The 22,948-nt window shown below is 43.8% G+C and overlaps 1 long non-coding RNA gene across 1 annotated transcript; it reads right to left on the reverse strand.

The window, feature by feature from the left end:
• Positions 1 to 1,146: 1,146 nt before the first annotated feature.
• On the reverse strand, positions 1,147 to 22,230 carry LOC127578648 (uncharacterized). The gene is made up of 3 exons (XR_007957549.1): positions 22,214 to 22,230; positions 18,709 to 18,815; positions 1,147 to 1,172 (listed from the first exon to the last, which is right to left on the reverse strand). It is a non-coding gene; the product is annotated as an uncharacterized LOC127578648 (long non-coding RNA).
• Between the last annotated feature and the right edge of the window lie 718 nt (positions 22,231 to 22,948).

Here is a 22,948-nt window from a genome sequence, read left to right on the forward strand (position 1 = left end):
AGATTGATAATTAATTGTGATGACCAACTGACCTTCTTCATCTCGTATAATCTTGTGAAATGGCAAACCCCAATTATCAGTAGTGTTGGAAAAAATTAACACCAGGACAGCAATGTGCATTTTGCAAAATCAAAAGTGTTCATGAATTTGCCTGGCTGACTTTAAACATTGTTTAGCTAACCATATCCCACACCTTACTGAGGTGTGACTCAACAGCCATGAGCAGTCTTCTGGGACATTAGTCAAATGTTCATTCCTCATATGTGCTTCTAGACACTGAAGCCTGGACTTCTTAACCAATCACAAACTTTTGCTTGCAATTAACCCGAGCTTACAGTCCCACCAAATCGTTGATGCAAATTTGATATGTAACAGCAAAAGGTAAGGCATAAGAAGTTCTTGTTTGAAATGGCAAAATATATGCCCACAAGGAAGATAGTACAAGGAGGAAATCAAGACTTTGAATACAATTTTTAATGCTGCAGGGATGATCACTCAGTGTCAGAAAATGCTTCATACCATTATCAGGTTGACCAAGTCAAGAGATGCTGGCCACACTTTTCAAAGTTGTAATGCATACAGAACTGCTACCAACTGTAGCTGCCCCCAATCACTCTGGCGAACATCAGTGAACTTCTTTGCTAATAATGCTGCCAAGGTATACACCTCTAGTCTTCAGCTTAAAACTTTCCTTTATTAATATCATTGCATAATTTCACCCCTCAAAGATAACCTTGAATAGTATCAGTTCCACTGGGGCTACATGCTGAAAATTATATGCTAATGGATGTGATGATAACCAGTGATATTTGGATTTTTTTCAACACTTTGTGAGTAAAAGACCTTCAGAGTCAAAAGACAGCATGACTGACATCAAGCTACTAGACCTTATGAAGGGGAACATATGCCTTATGTTGAGAATGGCATTGGTTTTGGGAAGAATGTTTCCTTTCCTATTTCCCCTCATCATAACTGTCACAGAACTCTAGCATGAAACATTAATGTCACCGTCCAACTGAGAGCTGCCTTTGAGCTATATTTATCAGGAAATCATTCCATTTCTCTCTTCCAGCTTTAACTGTGCCACAGGAAGAAGATCCAGGACTCTCTGTATCTGGTACTAGCAGCACTGTTCTCCATTCTATCCCTCCAAAGCACAATTGCAGGTGCTTCTAACTATGATAAATAGGAGGTGAAAATTATACAATGCGTTGGGTTGAATGCACTGGACAACACATGGAACATGTGAAATTACATATTAAAGACTGATAACACTATAAAGAGACATATCCATATTTGGCAAAAAAAACACATTTTTATGTTACATGAGTAAAACTTACAGATGGAAGGAAATTTTACTGCAGCTCTATAAGAACCTGTTTAAGCAACATCCAGATTACTACGTACAGCTAATGATGTACAATATAGTTTCACCATCATATTACTATGTCTGCAAACTTAGATTATGAGGAGAAAGTAGATCTGAGGTTATAAATGAGATAATTCAATAGTAGGAACTTTTTTTTTCTGTTGATAGGAGTCCGGAGTAGAAAACAACAATTCTGAAAACATTTTGCCATGCGTGAGGTGGTAGAAGTGTGGAACTCTCTTTTTCAAAAACATATATATTCTTGCTCAATTATTGTTTATATCTGGGATTGACATATGTTTACCAGACAAGAATAGTGAGGACAATTAGCAACATGCAAGTCTCCCTGGAGCACTTAACAATTCTAAACACATTTGCAGAGCTCATGATAGAGGGCCAAAGGTCATCCTGATATTCTTCCAGAAATGCTTTGATTGCTACAATAAAAACTGGGATGCTTGGATGCCAGATCAGAGAAGGCTGTGTCTTCCAACTTCAACAAGCTCCCCAGTTGTGATTGACATTGAGGAGGCAGTACTTAATTGTGTTCACTTGCAATGTACCACAAAACCTGCTTTCCACTGGCCATGTTGTATCAATGTCCAAAGAAATTAATTCTACAGCAAAAAAACAAGGATGATGGAACAGTTACTCAGAATAACTGCAGCAGTGTTTCTTTCTAATTTCCTCTATTATGCAACAACAGAAAGGATGCAGTACCAGGCAGCAGTGAATACTGCAGCAGATTCATTTTACGTTTTAACTGTTATTACCTCTGGTTCTGTGTCTGTTCCTCTTTTGTAGAGAACACAAATACTTACAAATGGTACAGACTAATTCAGTGTGTGTTTTACGCAATTACTGCAGACTTATCCTTGTGAATAGGCAGTGCAGCAACTACTGCCTTTTCCTCCCAACTTTGCAGGAAATGTGTGTAGGGTTAGGACAACAATAGGAGAGAAAATGAAAGATGCAATGGAGGCGCTCCTGTTCCTATTAGCAGTATTTCTACTTTCATCGTTCTCCATTTCAGTCCCATTTCTGAGATGCCTTTTTTAATTTCAGGAAATATCAGTCAAAGGAGTCTCTTAACTTCTGCAACATTCCCCAAGTTCTCTCTGTCCAAATCAGAGCTACCAAATTAGGAGCATGATTTTCACTGTAATTTCTCTCTGCATATTCGAGAAAGCCATTCCAAAGAAAATTGCAATCAAGTGCTGGGATAATCATGTGGAAAGATAATCCCATTTTAGGACAGATTCCCCCCTCCCCCAGTCCCCTGATATTTTAGGTTGTCATACTATATAAGAATTGCAGGGCAGGTTTAAGCAGCAAGATCAATTTTCAGTGCCAGTTTCTAAAATAGAAAGAATGCTTCTGCCAGCAGATTCCTTTGCCTGATATGTAGTTTCAATCTCTGAAAGGCATTCATTAAAATTGAAGGTAATATTTATCAATTTATTTCTCATTTTAAAGGAGGAAAAGGTTATTTTACAGGACTGATTCATCAATTTTTTTTGATTAAGTATAACCTGAATGTATATTGTAGCAATTCACCAAAACAACTAAACTTCTTGATTATTCTATATTATCAATTTTTTTTTCTCTAACATAGACAACGAACAATTCGCACTGTCAGATATTATTACTTGGAAAGTTAGTGCGGAATACCTTTTAAGTAATTTTATGCTCTTTAATAAACAAGTAGATCACATAAGCAAACTGATCAATAAACCTAGGGTGCTGCTTTTCAGCATTCTCAGGTTTCTTACTAGCACTTAAACTTCCATTTTTACAAAGGGTCTTTGACCTGATACATTCATTCTGCTTTTCTTTCCATAGATGCTGCCTAACCTGCTAAGTGTTTCCAGAATTTTGTATCAAGATTTCCAGCTTCTCAAGCTTTTCATAATTATCACAAGAACATCTGTGGCTGCAAAGCAAGCTTGTTGTGCTACGTAAATTGCAAATATTGCTAATTGAGCTTCATGTTATTAAAAGGCAAATTTTGGATGGCTGACAGAGTGTGGCTCTATAATTGAGATACAGCAGAGTGTGTCATGGATTGACAGTTATTATTGGTTGCTAAATTCAATCATCTCATGGTGGAAAGCTGCCATCTGTTTATAGAGCACTTCCACATCTGCAGGAGAGACAAAAGTTAACAATGCCTCCTTCTGTATTGATTAAATTTTAAGATTTTACTTAAATATGTCACTTATGTTCAACTCCAAGTACCAACGTCTGAGGTGCAACCCGCTCCCCTTATAAACTCAGTTGCAGATAATGAGATGTTTTCTTAAGGTCAGAACTATCACAAGTTTTCTCCTGATCTTCCAATAATATTATTCTATTAGATTATCTAAAATAGACAACTTTACTTCCAGGGCAATAATAAAAATAAAAGATTGAGTTCACCTTGATCTTCAGTGGAAACAACAGATAGGTCACCGTTGATACATCCTACTGAATTTCCTTTTCACTGATTTTCAGAATGCCAAAAAACATTTTTAAAAATGATTTATCAACAATGAACAGCTTTCCAGTTTTCCATATTGATCATCTTGACTAACTATTCATCCGGAATCAAACAATATTAATTGAGATGTCTAACAAAAGTGTCAAGACAAATAAAAAATTGCTCTGTTGATATTTCTTTGCTCAAATTCCAGGGAGAGTTTGAAACATACTTGCTCATGAACTTTGAATCTGAAAATAACTAGTGCCCATGAGTGCACAAGTTATTACTAAATACAATTTGTAGGTGCCACTTATTTCATCTTTGGCCCATCACATTGAGTTCTTCACTTCCACATTTACCTTACAAAAAGCTATTACCCTTAATTTCTAAATGCTCTTAGAAATCAAATAGAATTATGTATTACTTTTCTAAGGTAAATGCTAGCAGTCAAATGCACCAGAAGTGCATCTGATAAAATATCCACACTTACTCTCTGTGCCTTACATGCTGATTTGATTAAAGGATGAGTAAGATAAGAATGATAGCTCATTCCATTCGAATTTTACTTTTTTTTTGTCTGGTTTACAAATTGTTATCCTGAAACTTTTGAAAAATTGAGTTTTCCAAGCTTTGGTAATCTTTATGTAAAACAGTAAGATATATTTCAGCCAAATCTCAATCTACGTTCAACATAATACAGCACTCACCCTATAAATACAAGTAAATATCCACTTTCTAGCAAACTATAATTAAAAATCTATTGGTGATAGTACCTAGTAGGTACTGGGACATTAGACTTTCAACAAGAAGACAAAATTTTTCTCACTATTTTAACATATCTGTATTCAGCTTATTTGAGCAAAATGTGCCGGCTGTATATTGCTCATGGACACTCTCCCCACCCCTACCTGTTTAAGTGCACAGCAGACTCAAGAGAAATAGTTGGTATAAGCTGTATGGCTTATCGAACCTGCTTTACCCTTTAACAAGATCATGTCAACCAGGCTAGCTTGAAGAAGTCTCTGAGCAACTACTTCAACATGTCACTCACAGAACCAGAGGAGCCAACATACTTGATCACTGTTACACCATCAAGAACACTTAGTGTGCCGTCCCACGCACGCACCTTGGCAAATCCAATCACCTGGCTGTACTTCTACTCCATGCATATAGGCAAAGACTGAGGACTGCAGCATTAGTGGTGAGGACCACAAAGCGGTGAGGTCAAGGGAGGCAGAGAAGCGTTTGCAGGACAGCTTTGAATCACTGGACTGGACCACATTCAGGGATTCATATTCAGATCTGAATGAGTATGCCACAGCCGTCACTGACTTCATCAATCAGAATCAGAATCAGAATCGGGTTTTTTATCACTGACATATGTTGTGAAATTTGTTGTTTTGGTGGCAGCAGTACTTTTTGTAGTAATATAATAGTACTACAACAGATGCCCAGGAACTTGAAGCTGTTCACCCTTTCCACCGTTGACCCCTCAATGAAGACTGGTGTGTGTTCTCCCAACTTCCCCTTCCCGAAGTCCACAATCAATTCCTTGGTCTTGCTGACATTGAGTGCGAGGTTGTTGATGCAACACCACGCAACCAGCCGATCTGTCTCACTCCTGTACACCTCCTCATCACCATCTGAGATTCTGCCAACAACCGTAGTGTCATCTGCAAATTTATAGATGGCATTTGAGCTGTGCTTAGGCAGACAGTCATGAATGTAGAGATAGTAGAGCAGTGGGCTAAGCATGCATCCTTGAGGTGTGCCTGTGTTGATTGTCAGCGAAGAAGAGATGTTACTACTGATCCGCACTGACTGTGGTCTCCCTATAAGGAAGTCGAGAATCTAGTTGCAGAGGGAGGAACAGAGGTCCACGTTTTGAAGCTTGTTGATTAGTACTGAGGGGATGATGGTGTTGAACGCCGAGCTGTAATCTTTTTTTATATTCCAAAATAAACTTTATTCATCATAAAAAACAAACTATATACAACAATAAAACAGTGCAAACCTTTACATTCGTGTACAGATCAATCATTATATATATATAAAAAAACACAGCACCGATGCCACTCGTGTGTATCCTTGGGGTGCTAGCCCAATCCCATATTTACAATATTTAAAGGGCTTCCTTGCCAGACCCCACCCCTCCCTCTCCAGTGGCAGAAGAACCTTAAACTGTAGCCCTTCCCCACTGAGCCCTTGCTTTGGCTGCACCCAGCTTCAGTGCGTTCCTCAGCACATACTCCTGCAGCCTGGAATGTGCCAGCTGGCAGCATTCCCCTACAGACATCTCGCAGTGCTGGAAGACCAACAAGTTTCGGGCAAACCAAAGGGTGTCTTTCACTGAGTTGATGACGTTCCAGCAGCAGTTGATCTCCGTCTCTGTGTATGTCTCCAGGACCAGCCCGTAGATCCTCTGTTACACAGCTGCTGGGGATGAAACGTGACAAGGACGCTTGCATCATTCGCCACACCCTCCTCACAAACCCACAGCCCACAAAGAGGTGGGTGACCATCTCGTCCCCAGTGCGGTCCTCCCGGGAGCAACACGCGCTGGGACTGATGTTTCGATCATGCAGGAAGGATCTGACTGGGAGGGCCCCTCTCACCTCCAGCCAAGCAAAGTCTTGGTGTTTGTTGGTGAGTTCTGGCGATGAGGCATTCTGCCAGAAGGTCTGGACAGTCAGCTCAGGGAACCACCCCACCGTATCCATCGAGTCCTTCTCCTGCAGTGTCTGCAGGATGTTCCGTGCTGACCACTGCCTGATGGACTTGTGGTCAAAGGTGTTGGTCTGGAAGAACTTTTTCACGAGGACAGGTAGTGCGGCAATGTCCAGCTGACTGGAACGTTGCGCAGCAACGGGGCCAGGCCCATCCTTCGCAACACCAGGGACAGGTAGAACCTTGGTACGTAGTGACACCTGGTGCCCATGTACTTTGGTTCCACACGCAGCCTGATGCAGCCACAGATGAAGGTGGTCAGCAGGATGAGGACGACATTGGGGACACTTTTGCCCCCATTGTCCAGGGATTTGTGCATGGCGACCTGTTGGACCTGCTCCATCTTGGATCCCCAGATGAACCAGAAGACGGCATGGGTGATTTCAAAGCCAGTGGAGCGAAGAACAGGCCACACCTGCGCCAAGTATAGCAGCCCTGAGTGCACCTCACACCTGATGACCAAGTTCTTCCCAGTTCCCGTTCCCACAGTCCTATTTCTGCTTCACCTTCCCAATCTGCTCCCACCAATTTTTGTTGTACGCCCCGGCCCCTCCAAACCAGATCCCCAGCACCTTCAGGTAGTCAGGCCTGACGGTGAAGGGGACGTTCGATCGGTCGGGCCAGTTGTCAAAGACCATGGCCTTGCTCTTCGCGCGGTTAACTCTGGCCCCTGATGCCAACTCAAACTGGTCACAGATGCTGGTCAATCTGCGAACTTACCTTGGGTCCGAGCAGAAGACGGCGACGTTGTCCATGTACAGGGAGGTTTCACCTGGGTGCCCCCCTTGCCTGGCAACGTCACCCCTCTGATGCTCTCGTCCTTCCTGATGGATTCGGCAAAGGGTTCTATACAGCATGCAAACAAGACAGGGGAGAGAGGGCAGCCCTTCCTGACTCCAGACTTAATGGGGAAGCTGTCTGTTTCCCACCCATTGATTTGGACTGCGCTACTGACGTCTGTGTAGAGCAGTTCGATCCAATTCCTGATTCCCTCCCCAAAGCCCATTTTGGAGGGCATGTCCAACATGTATGTGTATGATATCCTGTCGAAGGCCTTCTCCTGGTCCAAGCTGACCAGGCAGGTGTCCATCCCTCTGTCCTGTACGTAGTTGATGGTGTCCCTGAGAAGCGCAAGGTTGTCAAGGATCTTCCTGCCAGGTATAGCACAGGTTTGGTCCGAGTGGATCACCTGTCCCAGAGCAGACTTGACACTGTTGGCGATGGCCTTGGACAGGATCTTATAATCCACATTCACCAGTGAGATGGGTCTCCAATTTCTGATGTCCTCCCTCTCCCCCTTCTGCTTATAGATGAGGGTAATGGTGCCCTTCCTCATGGATTCTGACATGCTGCCAGACAGAAGTGTAGCATTGTACACTTCCAGCAGGTCCGGGCCCATCCAGTCCCACAGAGCCGAGTATAACTCCGCCAGTAAGCCGTCGCTTCCGGGAGTTTTATTCGAATCAAGGGAACGGACGAAGCCAGTCAGCTCCTCCAGGGTCAGTGGCTGGTTCAGACTCTCCTGCTTGCTGTCATCTAAGACCTCCGTGATAGAGGACAGGAAATTCTGGCAGGCTGTACTGTCTGTAGCCTTTTTGTCATACAGACTGGCATAGAAGGATCTGCAAATCCTTAAAATGTCTGTCTGCGAGGATGTTACTGAGCCGTCCTCTTCCTTAAGGCTGTGGATCACAGAGCTCCTCCTGTGCACCTTTTGGAAGAAGAAACGTGAGCACGTCTGATCCTGCTCCACGGAGCGGACCCTGGATCGGAAGATAATCTTGGAGGATTCGGAGGTGTGGAGCTAGGCTTGCTGGCCCTTTGCCTCTCGGAGTTCCTTGCTCACATCCACCCACCTTGACTGCAGAAGGAGAAGCTGCTGCAGGTCTCTCTGGAGTTGGCACAGTTCCCTCTGGCTCTGTCTTGCTTTCTGGACCCCTCTGTGGATGAAGAACCTCTTGATATTCTCCTTTGTCACTTCCCACCAGTGCACAGGGGAGTCAAAGAGGGGTTTCACGGTTCGCCAACCTGTGTAATCCCTCTTTAGTTCCTCAATGCTCTCTGGGGTCAGCAGCTTGACTTTCAACTTTCTCGTCCCCCTTCCTGCCTTCTCCTGGTCCTCCTGTAAGTGACAGGAGGCCTGAATGAGACAGTGGTCAGAGAAGAACACCGGCATGACGTCAGTGAATCTGACTACGATTGGCTCCGAGATGAAGAGGAAGTCGATCCAGGACCAGGCTGAGCTGTCTAATCTCAACCAGGTGTTGCGGCTGTGCTCCGCCTGCAGGGGTGCAGAAGGCGTCGCGCAACTTGGCATCTTTAACCGATTCTATCAGGAGTCTAGAGGTGCTATCCAGTCTGCTGTCGGCACTGCCAGATCGTCCAGCCACATCGATGATGCAGTTGAAGTCACCAGCCAGGACGTCGCCAGCAGCGGTGGGAGCTGTTGGAGGACGGCTAGCCGCTTGCTCTGCACGGGCGAGGCGTACACATTAATTAACTGGAGTGGAGTGTTCCAGTACATCACATCTGCCATGAGGAGCCACCCCCCACCCCCCGCTACCTCTTTGACTTCGGTGATTGAAAGTTGACCCCCCCCGCATCAGAAACCCCAGGCCCGAGGTGCGACAATTATTGCCCCCTGACCACACCGACAGTCCACCATCGCGAGCACCTCCGATAGCTGCAGAGGTGCGACAGCCCGCACTCTTGAAGGAAAGTCATATCCGCCTTGACCTTGGCAAGGAACTGCAAGGCGTTAACACATTGCGCAGTACCCTTCACGCTGCGCAGGTTTAGAGGTGCCAGTTTTATCTCCATGGCTCTTTTGGAGTTCAGTACCAATCACACAGTCCATTTTCATTTGTCCTGGGCCCCCATGCCCACAGCTTTGGTGAAATGCATCACCGATTCCAGGCTCAGATATTGGGAGTGGTCTCCCCCTGGTTGTGGGGTCCCTTGTGGTGAGGCTGGTGGTATCTCTGGGGAGGGGATCTCTCTGTGCCGTCTTTTTCTCTGGTGGTCCAGTTTCTTTCATCTCCCAGTGCTGGGGTACATCGGATGCGGTGCTGCTCCCGGTCTCCTGGAGCTGGGGGGGGGCGATGGCCTCTGTGCTGCTCCTGGTCTCCTGGAGCTGGGGGTGGGGGGGGGGTGCGATAGCCTCTGTGCTGCTCCCGGAGCCTGGGGTTGGCAGGCAGGGTTCTTCCCTCACTTCTTCCTGTCTGTTGTTTCTCTTTGGTTTTCTCTCCTCCATTTTGCCGCTTCCTCTGCCTCTGTCATCGGCTTCCGCTGTTGCTTTCATCCTCTAACGAGGAGAGGTTGCTGGTGTCCATCTGCTACATTATTCTTTTCTTTCCAGTCTCCTTGTTTTCCATGGCCCGTTGACTCTTGGGTGGTGTCTTCTGTGCCTTCTTCCTCTTCACCATTCCCCTGTGCCATTCCCCTTCTTGTCCCTCCTCCACTCCCTCTTCCATTGACTCCTCCTCTTGGGGAGGGGGCTGGGAGTTCGTGGCTGGGGGTTGGGGGCTCGAGGCAGTCGGGCTGTCCTCACCCCTCCTTGCCTCGGTCTCTTCTGAGGCTCCTGTGCTGGTGGGGGTGTGTGTCAGTGTTCCTCGGGGTGTTGTTGGTGATGACACCCCCTCTTATTGCCTGTGTGTATGTACAGGCCCGTTTTGGGCAGGCGTTGTAGAGGTGGCCTGCTTCCCCGCACAGGTTGCAACATTTGCTTTCCCGACAGTCATTTCTATGGTGACCTTCCTTGCTTGCAGTTCTTGCAGATGACTGCACTGCACTGGGCCACCACATCTGGGTTTGTTGCAGTTGCAACACACCCTGGGTTGTCCTGTGTACACCATGTATCCACAGTTCCCTCCAATGGCAAACACTGAGGGGGGGGGTGGATGATGGCTCCATTTGTGTTAACTCTCAACTTGACCTTCACCTGGCGCTTGCTGGTCCAGATCCCGAACAGGTCTTTGATGTCAGCTTCCCACTCCCTCAACGTAACAAGCCAGGAAGGTGAAGACATCCACCACAGGCACATGTGGATTAGACACGTGCACTGTTACCACACATTCCTTCTGGGTGGGGGGGTGGGTGAAGATTGGCTGCACCTTCAGCAATGACAGTGGAGCTTCATTCCCCTTCTCCTGAAAGTCCTGCAGCAGCTTCTGCCACCCCATCGGGGGCTTGAAGGTAACGTCAAAGTACCCGTTACCTGTGAAATCCTGGAGGCAGTAGATGTCCTTAGCCTCAAACTTGCAAGTATCCAGCAAGACCTTTCTGATGAAGAGGTCCCGTGTGAAAGGGTTCCCTTCGCTGAGATTGTTCACCGTCACACTGACTGTATTGCGGATCCCTCTTCCTGAGGTGCTCGTCGCTGCCGCCATCCTGATGTAGTCATTTGCTGAACAGAGGAGTTAGACTGGTTTCCCAATCAGCATTAGGACCCACCTCTGCGTCAGCAGGTTAAGCTCTCATCAGGCAGCCACTTGGTCGTGAAGAGCCCTTGATGTCTTTCCTTCAAGGACGGTGTCTGCAGAGATCCACCACGAATCCATCCTGGGAGAACTGCCTTTTTGATCACAGTCTCTCCCCTGCCAGGTAAGCTTCCAGCCTTAATCCAGACACAAGTACAAAATCCAAGCACACCCTTCAGCCTGATATATGTTTTGCAGTTGTCTAAGTGCTCCAAAGCCGAGTGGAGAGCCAGTGCGATTGAATCCACTGTAGACTTGTTGTGGCAGTAGGCAAATTGCAGCGGGTCCAGGTCCTTGCTCAGGCAGGAGTTATCACAGTAGATGCGAGTTCTACTGGGCAATAGTCGTTGAGGCAGCTCACCCTGCTCTTCTTAGGCACTGGTATGATTGATGCTCTTTTGAAACAGGTGGGAACCTCTGACTGAAGCAGTGAGAGGTTGAAGATGTCCTTGAACACTCCAGCCAATTGGTCAGCACAGATTTTCAGTACCCGGCAAGGTACACCGTCGGGGCCTGACGCCTGGCAAAGGTTCACCCTCTTGAAGGATGTTCTAACATCGGCCTCCAAGACAGAGATCACAGGGTCGCCAGATGCTGTGGGGATTTGCACAGGTGTAGTGTTATTCTCCCTTTCAAAGCGTGCATAAAAGGCGATGAGCTCATCAGCGAGTGAAGCATCAATGCCATTTATGCTGTTAAGTTTCACCCTTATAGGAAGTAATGGCATGCAAACCCCGCCACAGCTGTTGTGCATCCGATTGTTTCTCTAACTTCACACTGAATTGCTTTTTTGCTCTCACGATGGCCTTCCATAGGACTTCTTGTAGGTTTCTGGATTGCTGGTCTTGAATTCCACAGATCTATCCCTCAGTAGACTGCGAATCTCTGAGTTCATCTGCGGCTTCTGGTTTGGGAAAACTTAGTACGTTCTCAATGGCACACACTCATCCATGCAGGACTTGATGAAGTTGGTGACGGCCATGGCAGATCCAAAGATGAATCCCTGAATATGGTCCAGTCCACCGATTCAAAACAGTCCTGTAAACGCTCGTCTGCCTCCTTTGACCAGACCTTCATGGTCCTCACCACTGGTGCTGCGGTCTTCTGTCTCTGCCTATATGCTGGGAGTAGAAGTATAGCCAGGTGATCGGAGTTGCCAAAGCGCAGGCATGGGATGGCACGGTAAGCATTCTTGATGGCGGTGGAGCAGTGATTGAGTGTGTTGGCTCCTCTGGTTCCTCAGCTGACATGTTGGTGGTGGCTTGTCAGAGACTTCTTCAAGCTGGCCTGGTTGAAGCCACCCGTGATGATTGGGAAGACATCAGGGTGAGCTGTCTCGTGATTGTTGATCACACTGCTCAGCTCCTCTCATGCCAGCTTGATATTTGCCAGGGGTGGAATGTATACTGCCACCAGGATGACGGCGTTGAACTCCCTTGGCAGATAAAACGGACGACACTTGACCGCCAGATGTTCCAGGTCAGGAGAGCAGGACTGAGACAGAACTGTCACATCTGTGCACCACGATGAATTAATCATGAAGCAGACGCTGCTGCCTCTGCCCTTCCCTGATGCCACCATCCGGTCTATGCAGTGGATGGTGAAGCCTTCAGGCTGAAGCACTGTGAAATGACTGGGCTTTCAACTTAGTGCAGACTCTGTGAGTAGATTCCCTGTTGAAATGCTGGGGTCTGCCACTAGATTCCATCTATGTAACACATAATTTTTGGGGGGAATAAATTCTCCCAAAGTGCTTATTCATGCAATGAAATGAATGAACCATAACCTACACTCTATGTTCTCTCCATAGCTAGCCAGTTGAACTTAGGCCTATTCCAGAGTTTTGAAAACAAGGTCTAGACCAAAACAGTGAGATAACAAAGGAGTACTACACCATTGGAAGTATTGTCCTTTTAGATTAGACATAAACTGGGGTACCTTCTGTTTTGTTGGGTGGATATGTAATAAAAAAATTCTATAGCACTATTTTTAAGAAGAATGGTTGACTTAACCTAACGTTGACAATCTCCTGCTGAATTTTCATCTGTCAAACAGAACTCAGAAGAAATAATCTATTATTAGGTTAATCACATTACTGTTTGTGGTAACTTGTTGGGCACAAGTTGGTTTCCCAATAAGGAAGTCAAGGATCCAGTTGCAGAGGGAGGTACAGAGGCCCAGGCTTTGAAGCTTGTTGATTAGTAATGAGTGGATGATGGTGTTGAACACTGAGCTGTAATCGATAAACAAGATCAAGACCTGCATGGACAAGTGTGTGCCTTCAAGAACCTACTGAATCTTCCCAAATCATAGGTCCTGGATGAACCAGGAGATTCACAGTCTTCTAAGGGCTGGATCTGTAGCATTCAAGACCAATGATCCAGAATCCTACAAGACTTCAGGTACAACCTATAGAAAGCCACCATGAGAGCAAAAAGGCAATTCCGAGTGAAGTTCGAGAGACAATTGGGTTCACAACAGCTGTAGCAGGGTTTACATGCCATTACTTTGTATAAGGCAAAACCTAACAGCATAAATAGCAGTGATACTTCACTACCCGACGAGTTAAACGCCTTTTATGCATGCTTTGAAAGGGAGAATAACACTACACCTGTAAGAATCCCCACAGCAGCCAGTGACCCTGGGATCTCTGTCTCAGAGGCTAATGTCAGAACATCCTTCAAGAGGGTGAACCCTTGCATTCAGGAGAGCCATGTGTTGACAGCACATAGAGGCCCTGCAGAAGCAATGGACCATATCACTATCACCCTATAAGCCCTCACCTATATTATCTGTGGAATAGACTGCAGTGCTCACATTGGCCTCATTAACCACAATACAAGAGCTAAGTAAATCGTCCTTGAACCAAAGGGGCTGCTAAAAACAAGCTGAATGACTGACCTCTTATCCTTAGAAAATGCCTCCCAGTTCTAATCTCTCCAGTTAACAGGAAGTCATATACTTCTAGTCTCACCACTAACAGTTAATCCCTCTCAGAACTTTGAATGACTCTACAGTGAGATCACACAATTCATGTCATAGGCATTGGTCAGTCTTCAATCTCTTCTAATAAGATAACCCTCTCATCCCAAGAATTAATCTAGTCAATCTGAGCATCACTGACCCTAAGGAAAGTGTTCTTTCTTCAGCATTGAGATCAAAACTTCACAGTTCTCAAAGTATCTTCATGCTATAGAAAGAATATAGCCCTGTACAATCTCAGCCAGACAAACCCTTGCGTAAAAGACAACATAGCATTTGTCTTCCTAATCACTTGTTGTATATGTATGTTTACTTACTGCAACTGATGAGCTAGCACACCAAGATCCCTCTGTACATGAAAATCTTCTAATTTCTCACTGCTTTTTTTATTTCTAGCAAAATGTGTACCCCCATATTTTACCAATTTACACTCAATTGGCAATCTTCATGACCTCTTGTGTAGCCTGTCTCAATCTCATTGCAGAGCCCTTGGATCATTCCACAATTATTTTTTCAAACTAATTTGTATCGTCAGCAAACTTGGATACTTTACACAGTTTTTTTATCTAAATTATCAGTATTTATTTTTGTGAATAGTGGAGGACCCAGCAAAGATCCCTATGTTATCCTAACTTCATCAAGCTGAAGATTTCTTTCAGCAGCAGAAAGGTTCATGGAAAAGATTTCCTGGGCTACCAGAGGTTGCATTCAGGAGAACCTCACTCCATTACAGACAATCCAGAATGACTAGTAACCTATGCAAACTGTACGTCCACCTATTTCAGTTGAGAAGCTATTTAAGAATGCCAGTCACAATATTATACCAATTGTAGGACCCTAATATCAATTGATGCTTAAGAGCAGGGTCCAAGAAAAGTTTTTTGTAGCATTCTTGTAGGGACCGAACAACAATTGCTGGTTCACATTCTCCTACTCCCCCATTCACTCTTCTGACTGGTTTTGTGTAGCAGCTGGATAATACCATACCAGTGTAAGAATGTTCACTATTTACAGGTTATTATTTAATTAAAACAAGATCATGCTTTGGATGGATGCTGCTATAACTCTGTTGAATTTTACCCAATTTGTTCCAAACTCAAATTTCTCCCACAGTGTGTATTTGGTTTGTGATTGGAAACAAACTATGGAAAATGCTGAATTTAAACAGCAGCCACCAGTGAAACACTATATTTGTTAATCATGACCTGTAATTCTGTTGATACCTGAAAGAAAACAAAATCGATTTTAAAAAAATGTGGAAGGACAGGTTAAATCATATAACCAGAGTGGCTAACTGGAAATATCAAATACAGTATTGCACTTAATACAGAGAAACCACTAGGAACTGAAGTCGATTTAGGAAATCCCTAAATCACAATGGATCCTGACCAATCAGATACATGGTTTTATTTGGAATACTGACTATAATCCTTTGAATTAATGCCTAATAAGGATTGAAGTCCAAGAGGCTGCTGTTCATGAGTAAACTTGGCAGACGTGGGAAACTCAAATCATGTAAACATGCTGGACTTCTCCAAATCTGTACACCAAATTATGTTGAGTTTTGTTCTGCTGCAGACATTCTTCTTTGATTACAACACCCTTCATCAGAGTTGAAAACACTGGAAAACTTTTGAAAAGCAAATTAAAACTTTGTGAAGGAATCTTTATTAAAAGGGAAATTTCAAGTTGGCAATGAAGATTATGTCAATTGTGTGTTTACTTTTATTAAGTTTGTAAAATATTATGGTGCATTAAAACATTTCTGTCTACATTGAGACTGGCTGGTGTTGATTTTTTACTGCATGTTGTAAGTATTCAGTCAACACTTCACAGTTGCATGTGTGTAGAATTATAAACTAACACTAATGTCTAAAGCTGAGATCAGGGACAAGAACAAGTTATATTTTACACATCATTTGTGCACAACCAAATTATGCATATTACATCTCTGATAATATCTAGTTATTTATTTTCGTAAATGTTTTTTAAGATGTTTTACAATGCTAAAAGTTCCAGGTTCCCTGGATCAGCCATTTTTTAAAGTAACACAACATGGTGCTGAAGTTTGATATGGTAGCACAGCATCAAGGAAAACAAAATTAGTAACTATGCATAACCAATCAGATTGAAGAATTAGGCAAAAAACTTGAATATCAAAATCAGGTACAGGATGAGAAATAAAGACTGAGAAAGTTTGGAGAAGAAATAGAAATAAGAAAATAATCAGAATCATAATCAGATTTATTATCACTGACATATATGACATGAAATTTGTTTTGCGGCAACAGTACAGCTGCAAAAATAATTACAAAAATAAATAAATAGTGCAAAAAAAGGAATAATGAGGTAGTGTTCATGGATCGTTCAGAAATCTGATGGAGGAAGGGAAGAAGCTGTTCCTGAATCATTGATTTTGGGTCTTCAGGCTCCTGTACCTCCACCCTGATGGTAGTAATGAGAAGAGGGCATGTCCCAGATGGTGAGGGTCCTTAATGATGGATGCCGCCTTCTTGAGGCACTGCCCCTTGAAGATGTCCTCGATGGTGAGGAGGATTGTACCCATGATGGAGCTGGTTGCGTCCATAACCCTCTGCAGCCTCTTGTGGTCCTGTGAACCAGTCAGAATGCTCTCCACTGTACATCAACAGAAATTTGTAAGTGTCTTTGCTGACATACCAAATCTCCTCAAACTCCTAATGAAGTAGAGCCACTGACGTACCTTCTTCGTGATCACATCAATGTATTGGTCCCAGGATAGATCCTCTGAGATGTTGACACCTAGGAACTTGAAGCTGCTCAGCCTTTCCTCCACTAACCCCTCAATGAGGACTGGTGTGTGTTCTCCCGATTTCCCTTTCCTGAAGTCCACTATCAGTTCCTTGGTCTTGCTGACGTTAAGTGCGAGGTTGTTGTTGCAACACCATGCAACCAGCTGATCTACCTCACTCCTGTAAGCCTCCTCATCACCATCTGAGATTCTGCCAACAACAGGTGTGTCATTGACAAATTTATAAATGGCTTAGCCACACAGTCATGAATGTAGAGAGTAGAGTATGGGCTAAGCACACATCCTTGAGGAGCACCTGTGTTGACAGCCAGCAAGGAGGAGGTGTTATTGCCGATCTGCACTGACTGTGGTCTCCCTATAAGGAAGTCAAGGTTCCAGTTGCAGAGGGAGGTACAGAGGCCCAGGTTTTGAAGCTTGGTTATTAGTACTGAGGGGATGATGGTGTTGAACACTGAGCTGTAATCAATAAACAGTAACTTGACGTACGTCTTGTGGTTGTCTAGGTGCTCCAAAGCAGAGTGGATAGCCAGTGAGATTGTGTCTTCTGTAAACCTGTTGTGACGATAGGTGAATTGCAGTGGGTCCACGTCCTTGCTCAGGCAGGAGCTACTTCTAGCCATAACCAACCTCTTGAAGCACTTCATCACAGTGGATGTGAGTGCTACCAGGCAATAGTCATTAAGGCAGCTTCTTGGGCACTGGAATGACTGCTGCACTTTTGAAGCAGATAGGAACCTCAGACTGCAGCAGTGAGAGATTGAAGATGTCCTTAATACTCCAGCCAGTTGGTCAACACAGGTTTTCAGCACCCAGCCAGGTATACAGTTGGGGGCTGACACCTTGCAAGAGTTCACCTTTCTGAAGGATGTTCAGACATCAGCCTCTAAGACAGAGACCAGTTATTCTCCCTTTCAAAGCGTGCATAAATGGCGTTGAATCCTTGTCAAGGAGTGAAGCATCACTGCCATTTATGCTCTTAGGTTTTGCCTTATAGGAAGTAACGGCATGCAAACCCTGCCATAGCTGTCATGCAAGTAAACCTTGTAATATGATATTTTTATAAAATCACTACTGACAATTGAACCTCTCAGAATGAGATTCCACTCTTGAAGTAGTTATTTTTCAGAGATTGACTGGCAACAATTAAAAATTATTACCTTGTTAAAAATGCATCCTGCACAAGGCTTTCTAAAAGTGATTTCAGTTTGTGTCTACTCTTTAAATAGAGCAGCTCATACCATTCCAACCAGTTCAACTGCATGGCAAAATGATCTGCCCTTTTCTCAAAAGCAGAATGGCACAACTCAGAAAATTTTGGATAGCTATATTTAATCATTCATCTGTCCCCCACTTAAAATTGCTGTACCAATGCCATTAGCCTCAGTATTACTTTGACATTAAATGATAAACAGTATGTAGTTTTCCTACTCCTTTAGTTAATATAAATATGCACTAAGAAATTAATTACATTTTATGCAGTACTTGTGACACAGAGTCCTGAGTCAGTAAGAGGTTTGGAAGGACAATACTTTATGTCTGAAGCTGTCTCAAGTTCACTAATCATCATTACATGTAGCAAAAAATTTGTGGTATATTACAGCAGAGTTTTACTTAACGCACCTCAGTGTTACTTTTTTTCACCGACAGAGTTAATGGCAGAAAGCAAGCTGACATTCATTAATTAACCAGAACCTATACTTTAAGAAAGCAATGACAGATTTTATTTTATGCACCTCTTTCTTCTATTAATGTTAACTGGACATACACAAATTCACTTTTAAGTGATTCATTCTGAACAATAATTCCAATTTCTAATTCAAACAATAAAAATTAGTAAGGGAAATGATATAAAAGGCTGATTAATATTAAACTCCCAAGAATTCGAAGGTCATATACATACTCAATATATGAAGAGATATAGTTCACTCGTGAATAGTCTTCTTCAAATAGCATCCATTTTCCATCATCCTTTTAACATATCAAAACATAGCAGAAACCCAATGTGACCTATTATAAATTACATCAAAACAATTTAATTAGTAAGTGAAATTGGCGCTTAGTCGCACAATCTAGAAGTACATTAGCATTGATAAAGTAAGTACATTTGTTGTATGAAATGACTCATGGTACGAGAACTCTACCACACAATTGCAATGAAACTATAAACCAGGAAGAAAAATATACCTGCAACATTGAAATCAGCCCAAAATTTGCACATTAGCCACTTATTTCATCTCTATTTCTTGCTTTTAACTCAGCCTAACCCAACTGTCTGCATTCTTAGTATTTTTTTACATAAGCTTAGCTTTGAACTCCACATCCTTGCCACTAAAAAGATAATTTCTTTCCCCATCTACATTACATTACCAGCCTCCATCTCTATCTCACCTCAAGCACACTGCTAGCTTAATTTCTTCTCCAGAAGGTCAAGTTCCAAAATGGCAGCTTTGGGGTCAAATCACCATTGCATGCTTACCCATATCATTGTGTATTGCTATGCAAAACTCTGTCAGATATTGGCTGGATACACACAAATACTCATCAACACAGCATCCTGTGTGATTGGTACCAAAAGTTTATGCATACAATTCTAACAATATTCTGAGACTAACTTAGCACCTGCAGGGCCCCAAATACCTTTAACAAAACTGAATTTTGTTACCAAGCACTATCTGGCAGAATCATGCATTTTCTTCTTTCTTGTTAAACTTTGAAGATTCAAGTTAATTGTAATTACAATGCTGCCAAGCAGGCCAAGATCTGCAAACTTAGTACAAATCGGTAAGACAACCTGAGATTTCCTGGTATCTATCCCAAAACGGAACATCATACAGTGCATACTTTCCACAACTCTAGGGCGTGTGTATTTTTAAATGCATTTTACATGCATCAAAAAAATATGAATTTAATTTAAACAGAACTCAAAAAATCATGCATTTATGTGGATTTGCCCGTGTTTGGAATGTGTAATGGAGTAGATAATTCTCCCTTTTTTTCTAACTCAGTTCACTTCTACATGTCAGAATCAGAATCAGGTTTATTATCACTGTCGTTTTGCAGCAGCAGTACAGTGCAAGGCATAAAGACAAAAATTACTGTAAGTTACAAAAATAAATCAACAGTGCAAAAGAGGAATAATGAGGTAGTGTCCATAGGTTCATGGACCATTCAGAAATCGGATGGTGGAGGGGAAGAACCTGTTCCTCAAACATTGAGGGTGGGTCTTCAGGCTCCTGAACCTCCTCCCTGATGGTAGTAATGTGAAGAGGGCATATCCCAGGAGGAGAGGATCCTTAATGATGAATGCTGCCTTCTTGAGGCACTGCCTCTTGAAGATGTCCTCAATGGCGGGGAGGGTTGTGCCCGTAATGGAGCTGGCTGAGTCTACAACCCTCTGCAGCCTCTTTCGATTCTGCGCATTGGAGCCTCCATATCAGGCGGTGATGCAACCAGTCAGAATGCTCTCCACCGTACGTCTGCAGAAATTTGCAAGAGTCTTTGGTGCGTGTGGTGTGTGTGTCCAAATTAGGTTCAGATATTATACATTAAAAATGCTTAGGAGCCTATTTTTGAGTTAAAATACATAGATAAATTAAAAGGAAGTTGAAGGGGAAATATCATCCAGAGTCATGGAGGCCTGAAAGGGTTTCTAAGTAAAAGGTGACTACACTTCCAGCCATCCTCTAAAGGCCCCATTCCATTCTCCCAGTTTATGTTGTCTCTGTTGCATCAATTTTAATGATGCCATCTTCCATACCAGTCATTCCAAAATGTTTTCCTTTGTCCTTAATTGTGGATTTTTCTTCTGCATGTCAACAGAGCACTCTACCACATCTCTTTCATTTTTTGCATTTCTAATCCCGCCTCCTTCTCTCTGCACCCACAACCTGGATGGGATTCCCCTCATCCTCACTCTTCACCCCAATGTCTTCATATTCAACATACATAATTCTGGAACCTTCAACGTAATACCAACACTAGACAGCTCTTCGTCCTCTTCACCTTTCAACATTATGAAACAGTTGTTTCTGAAGCGGTTGTTTGAGTAAATCAAGTGCTCTGATTTCATGCCTCCATCTCCACCTATACACATTTTCCTTCCCTCAGCACTTTTGTGTCTAACCATGGGTGATGAAACACCTGATCTTTTGTCTGTTCCCACAAACCCCAATCCAGGGCCTAAAACATGTGAAGTGGTAACTTACTCGTACTTTTAGTTTTATATAGCATTCAGTGCTCAGGAGAGGGAAAGGGAGGAGAACCAGGAGAGGGAAGGGAGACTGACCATGATTGTGTTGTGAATAAGATCCGGGAGGGAAAAGAGAAAGGGTTGGGGAAGAAATGAGAGTGAGAGTAGGGTAAGGGTGAACAGAGGGAGATCACACAAGGGGAGTGAGGCAGGTTCATCAGAGGGGCAAGCAGGCAACTAGCAGAGGGGTGTCTGAGCAGTAGGAGGGTGTGAGGCAAGGGGAGAGGTAAAGATAAGGAGAAAAAGCCATTGATGGCTTGTGACTGAGGGAGGGGAAGGATGGAGTGAGACCAGGGAAGGAGACCATGTGAGGGGAAGGAAAAGGAGTATGGAAGGAGACCAGAGGAGGGAGATCAATGGTTGGGAAAGGGATGGCAAGAGAGAGGGAGGGAGGGTATTAGTGAAGGAGGAAAGTGGACGGAATGGTACCAGGAGTGCAAAAAAGAACATAAGGAGGGAAGGGAGGAAATGAGGGAGGGGAACAGTGGTGGCATGGAGAGAGCAGGAGTTGCCAGCAATTCCATACTGAACAGGATATATTTAACCTACTGATGCAATATCAGTACAGGATTTCTTCTATAATGTTCAGAATCTGCCCAATCCACACACACTGAGATCAGATCTACCTCTACCAGAGGTAAGAATGGTGAAAGATAAGCTTATGGCTAATATCTGGTTCTCGTATGTCCACTATATTTTTCTCTCTCTCTCTGCTCTTCTGGTGCTTAAGTATTTCCTCATCTCCTATTGACATCTTCCCCCCGCAGTCCTCCTCCCACCGTCCCCTCTGGCATTACCCGCATCGTCCCATCTCTTCAGCCCTCACTGAGCTTCACCTTTCATTTCTGACTTCTGGCAGTTTGATGAAAAGTCCTAACGACCTGAAACGTTAACCCGCTCCACAGAAGCCCCCTGACCTGCTGAATGTTCCCACCATTTCCTTCCAGGTTCCCGACACCTGCACTACCAGAACATTCTGGAAACGCATCCTGACCCACAACCTACCCCGTGTGACTCGATTTAAAATACTCGGCAACTACTTGCACTCCACATTATTATTGTGCCCGCGAAGTGATTTTCAATGCTCGGAGTACATTTCACCAGACGACTGCTCTTGTACAAACTTAATAACAACTGGAAGTTTTTAAGCAAATACCAGCGACTGGTCACAACCAACGAGTGGGCGGGGCTTCCCGGCCGTGGCGTCATGACGTCGTCCACGCTGCCCCCGGCTGTCGAGGCAGCTGTGGACCAACAGGGACCCCGGAGACTGCAGGTACTGCAAGGTGGAGCAACACACAGTCTGCTGGAGGAACTCGGTGGGGTCCAGCAACAGCTGTGGGGAGGAAAGGAATTGTTGGGCCGGAATATCGACAATTCCTTTCCTCCCTGCAGACGTTGCTCGATCCCCTGAGTTCCTCCAGCAGATTGTAGCAGCAGACCTCCTGCTGGTGGCGGGATTGGGGAGCTGGGCATAGAAATGTGTGTGAAAACGCTTTGCTGCAGTTTTATGTCGTTACCAATTTCGTGCCTTAAATAATCTGAGTTATTTCCAGCATGTTGCGCTTTTATTTCAGATTTTTAGCATCAGCAATGGTTTGATTTTGTACTGCAGTAGGACCAGCTGTATAACCTCCCATCGAGAACCTTCAGGGTGAGGTAAAAAAATGCAATGACTTAGATAATGAATTTTAATCCGCAGTGTAAAAGAAACAGTTTTTTAATCACAAAACTTCAAAATTACATTCTTGCTTAACAACTTAAGTTACGTCAGGCATTTGCAAAAACGATCTTGCTAGCAGTAGCTTACTTTCAACAATTCATTTTACATTTAACATTTTAAGTTACATGAGAAGATTGAATAAACTAGGGTTATTTTCTTTGGGAAAGA

Source organism: Pristis pectinata, chromosome 1, assembly GCF_009764475.1.
Source record: "Pristis pectinata isolate sPriPec2 chromosome 1, sPriPec2.1.pri, whole genome shotgun sequence".
In the NCBI taxonomy this organism is placed as follows: domain Eukaryota; kingdom Metazoa; phylum Chordata; class Chondrichthyes; order Rhinopristiformes; family Pristidae; genus Pristis; species Pristis pectinata.